Here is a 10,913-nt window from a genome sequence, read left to right as displayed (position 1 = left end):
AGAAGTTTTAGTAGGAAGTTTCCTCATTTTCCTTTGTTTCCAGGAATATTTTAATTTCTGTTTTGATTCCTGTGTTGACCCAAGAGTCATTCAGCTTCATGCTGTTTAGTGTTCATGTCTTTATGGATTTGGGGGAAATTTTTTTGTCGTTAATTTTTATTTTTATTTCACCGAGGTCTGCGAAGGTGCATGGCAGTATTTTAATCTTAAGAAATTTTTTATGCTTGATTAGTGACCAAGGAAGTGATTGATCTTGAATTATATTCCATGTGGTGATGAGTACAATGTATATTATGTGGTTGTTGGGTGGGGTGTTGAGTAAGTATCAATTATGTCCATTTGGTCAAGTGTCAAGCTAAGATTCTTGATCTCTTTGTTGATTTTTTTGACTAGATTATCAATCTAGGGCTATTAGTGGGGTATAAGTTCCAAGCTGTGATAGTTTTAGCATCAATTTTTTTTTTTAGTTTACTTAGTAGTTGCTTTATAAATGCTGGTGCTCCTGTGTTGGGTGCATATATGTTTAGGATGGATATTTCTTACTAATGGATTGAACCTTTTATCATTATGTAGTGTCCTTGTATCTTTTTAAACTTTTGATAGCTTTAAAGTTGTTTTGTCTGATATTAAGACCATGACTCCTGCCTTCTTTTGTGATCCATTCACCTGGAAATTCATTTTCCATCCTCTAACTTTGAGCCTGTGTACATCCCTTGTGATGGATATGTTTTCTGGATGCGGCAAATTATTAGGTCTTTTTTTTTTAATCCAGTTGTCATTCTATATCTTTTCAGTTGTGAATTTTAACCCATCCATTCACGTTCAGGCTGATTATCGAAATGTGAGTGTTTATTTCCATTATAAGGTTCTTATAAAGTTTTTTCTTTGTTTGTTTTCTTTTAACATTTGTGTTGATGTACATGTGTGTTTCAAGTTTGTGGTTGAAATGTATCCTCTGTTTCTGTTTTCTCTTGTTCTCTTGGGAAGTGCATGGTCATTCTGTTTTTTTTCCTTTCTTCTGTGCTTAATACCTTTTTAAATGTCTCCTATAGAACTAGTCTGGAAGCTGCATAATCTCTTAGAAATTGGATTTCTGGGAAGGATTTTAATTTCCCATTGCTGAAGAAGTTGTGCTCAGTATGTGTCTTGTACCTCTGAAGATTGTGCTTTCAGGATATTACCTCTGGTTCACAATCAACACCTGAGTACTTAACCTGCCAGTCACAGAGATCCGGTCTGTCACTCATGGTGAGCAAGCTGGAGCACTTCCCTGCCTACTTTTCAAGATGGTGGCAGGGTGCCTGCTCCATCTTCTTCAGTAGGGCTTTGCCTCTGGCTCCCTCACTGTGCTTCCTCTGCAGCCCTTGGTGCCAGTGTCTAGCCAGGCACTGCAGTAATGAGGCAGAGCCTGGAGCCAACAGTCACTCCTAGCAGCTTCTTCCTGGGAAGGGCTTTGCTGGTTTTAAAAAAATGACACTTGACTTCTGTGCCCTGGGAAGTACTAGGGTCCAAGTAGAGCAGCTGCAGCACCAGTTGCTTCACCAAGAGAGCCCTGGCCACTTGCTCCTGAGTCCCCAGGCAGTCACTCACACACCCACTTACTCACAGACATGTATGCAAAATTATCCATATACTCACACTAGGACTCACATAGTCCAACTAGCTCTGACATCATCTTTCTCTGGGGCCAATTTGACTCTCTACTGAAAGAGGTTCTACTGTGTAAAATGTGTTTGTATATTTCTTTTCTTTTCTTGTTTTCTAACGACCACTTCCTTATAGGAGAAAATCTCTAGGGTCATGTACTTCCATATTCTGACCCTTGGAAAAGGTACTTCCCTGGAGTTGTATTTGATCACCTAAGGAGGCTATTAAAAAAAAATTCCATTGATGAGACAAATTTATTATTCTTTGAGGAGAGTGGACTTTTTTTCTCCAATGTTTTCTTTCTTTTTTCTGTATGAGACTAGAACTAAGTGGATCTGCCCTGTCCCCTTCAAAGACACACATACAAACACTCACACATATATACAGTTTTCATTATTTTTTACCATGATTAAATTTTTTTCTTGATGTTTTCTAGGTGAGTTTAAATTACATGGAATACAATGTCTTTTTTTAAGACAGGAGGATAAAGCTGAAAGCCACGGATAGAATGAGAGTGAAGCCAGGAGAGAAATAGGCAGAGGAAAGATCATGTAAGACCTTGTATGCCCTGGCAGAGACAGGACTTTATTCTATGGAAAGTGAATAAATTTTGTCCAATGATCTGATTCACATCTTTGAAAGATTACCCTGTCTCTGTTATGTAAACTGGATTACAAGGTGATTAATGGAAGCAGGAGAACCAGTTAGATGTATAATGCAATAGTTTAAGTTTGGATTAGGGTGGATGACTGTGGATAGGAAGACCCTTGAATAGACTGAATTAGATACATGCTGGAAGAAGAAAAGATAAGGTTAGCAACTGGATTGAAAATGGAACACCAGAAATAGAAAAGCAGTGAGTTTATATGAGGATTTTTGCCCTTAGTGAGTCAAAATGGATAGATGGGGTAAATGAGGAAAGCTGGAATTGAAACAGGAACTGGAATAGAAATAAGTTTGGAAAGAACATCAAGAGTTTTGTTTGGGACAGTGTAACTTTGAGATGCCTACTTCGAAGCATTCAGTTTTTTCCTCTAAATGATGTCACATAATGAAGTGTACTAACACTGAACAAATGAAAGCTTAAGGAGAAAACAGGTGGTTAATTGAGAACAATTCTGGGTTAGATCGAGAGGTAAAAATAACAAAATATGATTCTGACAGAATGAGATCCCTCAGACAGGCAGATATCTCAATTCATTGCAAAGAGTTGAGAGATTAGTAAATACTTTGTCATAAAGAGTCTGACTTCATTTTTGATGATTGACTATTGACAACTTTTAAGCCCTACCATTCTCTCTTCTTCTGCCCCACATACCAGGGGAAGCTGATAAGAAAGCCAGGGTATTCCTTCACTTGACACTGGTGGGAAGTTCAAATCACACAAGACTCAGTCCATGCTTGAGAACACTTACCCACCCTTACCCCATCATCACAACAAAAAGCAAGTGGTCTCTTGCCATTTTCAGAGCCCATCTTGCTCTTCCTCAAAAGTCTTATTATGGTATAACAAACTTTTTCATACCTACTTGATATGTAGACTTCCCACCCTACTCTTCAGTTATAGTAGTTAATACAGCCTAATCTAAATTAGGATAAGGTCTTCAAGGATCGAAATCCATTATACAAAGCCTACTTAGAGAAGAGGTGGTTACCCACTCTGCTTTTCCATGAGCATTAAACATCAGTCTTGTGTTCCCAACTCTATTTTGCATGGGGGTCCATCTCACCTTTCAAGATGACAACAGGAATCATCCAGGCGGTGACTACCATGACTGAGGGGTCTTGCTTTGCTTGTTTTGGCTTGCTTATTGGCTCTGTTCCTTGCTGGCAAGCTTATGCTTTGAACTATGCTACTTTGTGCTGCAGTTGCTGAGTTCTGCCAGGCTTCACTTATAGATTTAAAACCAGCCTAACCCAGGTGCAGTCTGTAATCCCAGCACTTTGGGAGGCGAAGGCGAGAGGATTGCCTGAACCCAGGGGTTCTAGTTTAGCCTGGGCAACTTGGTGAGACTTCTTCTCTACAGTAAGTCAAAAACTTAGCCAGGCATGGTGGTACATGCCTATGGTTCCAGCTACTTGGAAAGTTGAGACGGAAGAATCACCTGAGCTCAGCAGGTCGAGGCTGCACTGGCTATGAGTATGCCACAGCATTCCAGCCTGAGACTCTGACTTAAAAAAAATACCCCAAAACACCCTAAATCAGAAGCTGATAATTAGCATATAAAAGTATGGGATTGGGGCCCTCTTTAAAGTGATCCTGGGTCACAGGTCACGTGTCTCACCCCAGACCATGTGTCTCATATTAACTTATGTGTCTTGAATCCGGCATAGTCCAAGCTTGATGCTAGACTCTGGGGATAACTTTTACCCTGCGACCACTGTTGTGTGTCTCAACCAGGAATTAGTCACTGTTCTACAGAGTGCTCAGGGGAAACATTGATATACCATGTAATATATAGGATCATTGGGAGGTTGTTCACATGGAGAACTTACTACGTGCGATGCTGACATCCAAACTTCTACAAGCAGATGATTTATTAGGACTCTACAAAATGATTTTGCTGCTGCTGCTGCTTCTTTTGTTTGATTTTTTTTTCTTTTTTGCTGCCTCTTTTTGCCCCCAAAATTCCTTACATTCTTGTAGATAGGAGCTCTAGGGGAATCTTTTTCTAATATTTGACCTGTTACCTCTGGTTCCTGATCCAGAACTCTTAAGACCTTTGTAATTTACTAAATGATAGAAGAGTTCAGCATAGAGTTCCTACATCTCTTAAAATTTCCTGGGTGATAAGAGCATCTTTTGTCTAATGAGGTGACTCTGGGGGGCTCTGGATAGTCTCAGGATGGGGACTGGTTGCCAAGTGAACTAACCTTGTAATAAAAGGGTTGGAACTTTCAGCTCCACCCCACCCCCATCCTCTGGGGAAAAGAATAGCGTTGAAGATTGAGTTCATCATCAATGGTCGGTGACTTAATCAATCCTGGCTACGTAATGAAGCCTCTACAAGTTATTTCCAGTGTTTAGAAGGCTTCTGAATAGTTGAACATGTGGAGGCATCTAGAGTGTGATGTGTCTTCCCCCACATCTTGCCCATCCATCTCTTCCATCTAGCTGTACATCTCTACCCTTTATAATGAACCAGTAAATGTAAGTATTTCCCTGGATTCTATGAGCCACCCCAGCAAATTAACTGAAACAGAGGAGGGAGTTGTGGAAATCTCTGGTTTGCAGCAGGTCAGTGAGAAATATAACAACTTATTCACTTGCTATTAGCATCTGAAATGGGGCAGTCTCGTTTACATTCTCATCACAAATTTTACCGAAACCCACTCATGCTGTTACTTACAAATTGGTCTTCTGGAGTTGGGTCTTCTACAAAAAAACAACTCTAGAATCTGTCCAGATTGGTATACGATAGGCACTCTCTCTCCCCAAACCCAGAAAATTCTTCACTGCAGAGGCTTTAGCAACCTCCTCCCATACCTTCTGGAAATTCTGGAGCACCCATGATAGCTGTAAGTTGCCCATGGATTTCTGGTGTGAGAAACTGTTTTCTTCAGTCTCAAGCTATATACCATTAGAGTAGCAACGGCTGACTGCATAGTGGCTCTCCTAAAAACAGAAGATCTCACCGGCACTGAGCCTGTGACCCCCTAGACCAGGGGTGTCCAACCTTTTGGTTTCCCTGGGTTGTACTGAGTAACCTTTTGGCTTCCCTGGGGCTCATTGAGTAACCCCTTGGCTACCCTGGGCTGCATCAAGTAAAGAAGAATTGTCTTGGGTTGCACATTAATTATATAATATAGTTAGTGTATATATACAAAATAAGACTTTTAAAATATTTTTATTATAAAGTTTAGAAAAATGAGAACATACAAAACTAGTGGGAAATTTGACTTTGTGTTTGTGAAATTAATCTATCAATATCTGGTTTGATGGAAGTGGTCCCAGTTCTTAGTGAGTTCTCAAAGTGTTCATCAGAAATGTTTGCTGAAATTTTGCTCTTCATGTGCTTCATAATTGAAAACAACTGCTCAAAAATGTATGTGCTGACAAAAAGTGGTGTCATGAATAAAGCATGATTATGAAGTTCAAAAAGGGAATTACACATAGGGTCACGAAGAAAATAAACATGATGTGAAAAGATTTTTGTGGGGCCACATTACTAGTTGCCCTGGGCCACATACAGCCCACAGGCTGCAGGTTGGACATGCCTGCTCTAGAGCTTTCTGTGGATCATGCAAGCAACATCCTACCAGTGTAGCCAATAAAGCCTTCTGGTTAAAATAAATGTGTTAGATAGGCTAGACATAAGTCTGGGCCCTCACCTTCAGGAAAGGGTGGTCTCTTCTTGTAGGTCCTCAGTCCTTTGCCAGTTGACATGGTGCTTGAGGAGGTCACCCTCCCTTGGACCCCTTAACTACCTGGGGATCCTCTGGGATCAACTGAGTAAATAGCAATGGGAGTTTCTACACTTTATGTATAGCATTAAGACTACACATAATGGGGCTCACTGAGGAACTGTAGCTTTTCATTTCTTAATCCACACATCTCTAATAAGAATGGGATCCAAGAGATAGTAAATTGGGCTGAACTTAAGGTGGTCAACTTGGTCAACAATTGGCTCCATCTGTGCATTTCCATAAACTCCTAGGCCATTGCCAATGGTCTAGCCATCTGGTTTTGCCAGTGATTACCTACAAGTACTTATCCAAGGTTTTTCCCCTTTGGGAACCTCTTGCTTTGCAGATACCCAAAATATAAGTTAAGGTTTTATATGTCTCTGTACCTATTCAAGACATAATACAAGGCCCTATCTTGTCTTCTTCAGAGTTCCAGACAATTTTAATAGTGATCAAGGCATTCATTCGCACTTTTCAAAATACACAATGCTAGGCTCTTGGACAAGGTGCTCCATGAACTTTTACAGTCATTACCAGTCTCAGGCAACAAGCCTCAGAGAGCACCATTATGGTACACACTTCAGATAAAATTTAATTGTAACATGGTATGTTTCAGTCATCAGTCAAATATCAGGAACAAATTTCAATAAAATTCATTTTTGATGTTTGACAGTTGAAAACATTCAATACTTACCCTTCTGCCCCACACCTGAGCTAGCTGATAAGAAAGCCCATGTGCTCCTTACTTTGGTTCTTTGGGAATTAAACCATGCAATCCCCAGCCCATGGGTGGGAATCCTCACAACAGACTCAGCCTCTACTTGTTGTAAAACCCCAGGCTTCTCTCCCCACTTTCAAGTCGTTTTTCCAACCTGCTCAAAAGTCTGCGCTGTTCCCTCCACCATGAAACCATCATTATGTGAGCAATAGCCCTTTTCATACCCTCTCAGTGCATGTATAACATTATTAGTCCCGGCATCCAAAGCAAATTTTGAGTAAGATGACTATAACACACCTTCTCCTGAACCTCAATTAATACCTCAACAAACAGTGGGCTCATCAAATCCAGGTCTTACAATTACATGAGACACTCTGATATAATTTTGCAATTTTTATTGTAATTTGAGATGGCTGCAAATTGGAAAATTTCTGAATTCTCTATTCCAAAGGGTATTAGCATTTGAAAATAGAAGTGCAACAATGTTTTACTTTGCTTTTTCTCAAATTAACTATTTTTGTATGCGTTTTTCAGCTGTCAATTCCAGAAAAAATTTAGGGAGAATCCACACCCACAGAGAGTCACAATCCCTACTTTTTTTGCAACCTATTGAGCTATGTTACTGCGAAAAGAGCTAAGTCACTATATTAGGTTTCATCGTGAAATAAACGAACATGTTTCAAATTGAGGTATTCTGAGCTGGGTGTCCCCAAAATTCCTAAACAGTTCTGAGACTGGAATTTGAATGAGTCAGATGCTCAGGACTGAGCTTGCTTTTCTCTCAATCTGGTACATCACCTACTTCTGTTACAAGGGCTTCATTGCTCTAATGTTTGTCCAATGTATAGATTTGTTTCTAGGTGTAGAATTGTATCTTATTTAATAAGAAATGTTGATAACAAAACACAGACTAAAGAAGCACATATGATATTACTTTTGTATTACAATTAAATAAATTATATATTTGTATAATTCTGTACCAAGTTGGCAAGTAAATTTTTAATGTTGTGGCAATAATTGGGGAAATTGGTTTCTTAGCACCTGACCTGATGTATTTTTCATTTCAGCTGTACTAGAATCTCTTGAATGCAGCTATAAATAATTTGAAGAAAGACACTCATTCTTTTTTAATGTATTTAGAGCCAAAAAAAATTATTTTCAAGGCTGAGTATCAAGAATTTTTATCCCATTTAAAATGATTAGAAAGTCATTGATTATCTCTAAAATTAACAATTAACTTTCTACTTGGAAATATAAATTACACAATAATATCTTTTTATATTAATTCTTAAAAATGAGAAAAATGTACTAATAAGCAGTATACTTCCTGGAATGCTGTCTTATCAAAAAGCTTTACACTAATTTGCCACTGAGGAAAATAATATGTATGTATGCATGCATGCCAAAAGAGAATTCAACCCATGGAGAGATAAGGAGAGAAAAATTACAGAAAACGGTTACACAAAGGCAAAACACTAACAGATAACAGTATTCTGGCAGATTATTTTCTTCTTTTGGTGGAAAAGATATATTCAGTATCATTGCTTAGGAGCACTAATTTTTTTTTAATCAATGAAACTTCAGTTGAGCACCATCATGTGTGAGGTACTGTGCCAAACACTGTGGATGTAATATAAAATAACGTCTCTACTCTGGAGTTGCTCACAATCAAGTAAGACAAAAAAGTATATTAATGAAGACATGAGTGCTATCATATGAATTTATGTTAATATCACAGAGCATACGCCTTTAATTCTGATTAATCAGTGCATAAGGGTGTAAGTGTGCAAATAAAGTGAGATATTTGTTGGGTTAAAGAGCATACCAAATCACAAGATCATCTCAATTTATCCAGGAAAAAAAACCTTTGACAAAATAAAAACTCTTTTATGATAAAAACATACAATAAGCTAAGAATTAAAGAGAACTCTCTCAACACGAAAATGCTATATATAAAAAACCCATAAGTGACACAATTCTCAATGGCAAAGACTGAAAGTTTTTCCCTTAATATCAGGAACAAAACAAAGATGCCGCTTTCATTCCTTCTGTTCAATATAGTGCTGGAGGTTATAGCCAGGGAAATTTGGCAAACACAAAATTGGAACTTAGGCATCCAAACTGGAAAGGAAGATGCAAAGTAATTTATGTTGCAGATTATATCTTATATCTAGAAAACTCTTAAAGAACCACTTGAAAAAACTGTTAGAACTAATAAATGAATTCAGCAAAGTTGCAGGATACAAAACCAATATGCAAAAATACACTGTATTTCTATACACTAAAGATGAACAATTCAAAAAGAATTTTTTTTTTTGAGTTGGAGTCTCACTCTGTCACCCAGATTGGAGTGCAGTGGCCACCACTGGCTACCGCAGCCTCGACCTGCTGGCCTCTGGCGATCCTTCCGCCTCAGCCTTCCAAGTAGCTGGAACTACAGGCGTGCGTTATCACGCCCAACTGATTTTTGATTTATTGTAGAGATGAGGTCTCACCAAGTTGCCCAGGCAGGTCTTGAACCCGCGGGCTCAGGCAATCCACTCACCTCAGCCTCCCAAGGCGCAGGATTACAGGCTGAGCCACCAAGCCCGGCTCAAAAGGAATTTTTTTAAAAATCATTTTATTGTAGTAGCCAAGAGAATGAAATGCTTAGGAATAAATTCAATAAGGTAGGCACAAGATTTGTACCCCGAAAACTACAAAACATTGACAAAAGAAATGAAAGATGACATTTATAAAATGATAAGATGGCAATACTATTCAAAGCAATACACAGATTCAATGCACTATATATCAAAAGTCCAGTGGCATTTTTTGAAGATATTTTTAAAAATCCTAAAATTAATATGAAATCTTAAGACACCCTGAAGAGCCAAAACAATCTTGAAAAAGAAGAATAAAGATGGAGATTTCACACTTTCTGATTTCAAAACTAACTCAAAGCACAGTAATCAAAATCGTGTGGTACTGGCATAAGGACAGACACAGAGACCAATGGAACAAAATTTAGAGTCCAGAAATAATCCCTTACCTCTGTGATCAACTGATTTTCACAAAGGTGCTAAGACCATTCAAAGAGGAAGGAACAGCCTCTTTAATAACATTGCTGGGAAAACTGTCTATCCACATGCAAAAGAATGAAATTGGACCCTTAATCACACCATAAACAAAAAATTAACTTCAAATGGATTAAAGACCTAACCATAAAACACGTAACTATAAAACTCTTAGAAGAAAATATACAGGCAAATCTGTATGATCTTAGATTTTAAATACGAAAAAAAAAAGCATGGAAAACAAAATAAGAACTAGACAAATTGGACTTCATTAAAATAAAAAAAATTTTGTGTATCAAAGGATTTAAATCAAGAGATTGAAAAAATAAACCACAGAGTGGGAAAAATATTTGGAAATCATATATCTGATAAATATTTAATCCCTCAAATATATAAATAACTCCTACAACTACACAAAATAGACAAACAATCCTAAAAAAACGGGCAGAGAATTTGAATAGATATTTCTTCAGTTGGGATACCCAAATGGTCATTAAACACATGAAAAGATGCTTAACATGGATTAGTCGTGTGGGAAATGTAAATTAAACGTACAATGAGATACCACTTCACACCTACTAGGATGGCTATGATTTTTTTAAGTGGACAATAAAAAGAGTTAGCAAGGATGTGAAAAAATAGGAACACTTGTTCATTGCTGGTGGAAATGTAGAATTCTGTAATTGCTATGGAAACAATGTGCAATCCCTCAAAAAGTTAAACATAGAATTAATTACCATGTGCTCCAGAAAGTCTATGTCTAGGTATAGCACCCAAAGAACTGAAAACAGGTGCTCAGGTACTTGTATGGCGATGTTCATAGCAGCATTATTCAAACATCCAAAAATTGAAAACAACAAGGGTCCATCAGCAGATGAATGGATAACCATACATGCTACATGTTTTCTATATATTCATATAGAGAGATATAATATGCATATACACACGTCAGTCATAAAATGAGTGAGGTTCTGACACATATTACAACTTAAATGAAAGCCAAAACTAAGTCAGTCAAAAAACAAACAAAAACTGTATGATTCCACTTATATGAAATATCTTGAATAGGCAAATTCATAAAAACA

Source organism: Carlito syrichta, unplaced genomic scaffold, assembly GCF_000164805.1.
Source record: "Carlito syrichta isolate Samal-C Ts95f unplaced genomic scaffold, Tarsius_syrichta-2.0.1 Scaffold309425, whole genome shotgun sequence".
Taxonomy (NCBI): domain Eukaryota; kingdom Metazoa; phylum Chordata; class Mammalia; order Primates; family Tarsiidae; genus Carlito; species Carlito syrichta.
This window is presented reverse-complemented; position numbering follows the sequence as displayed.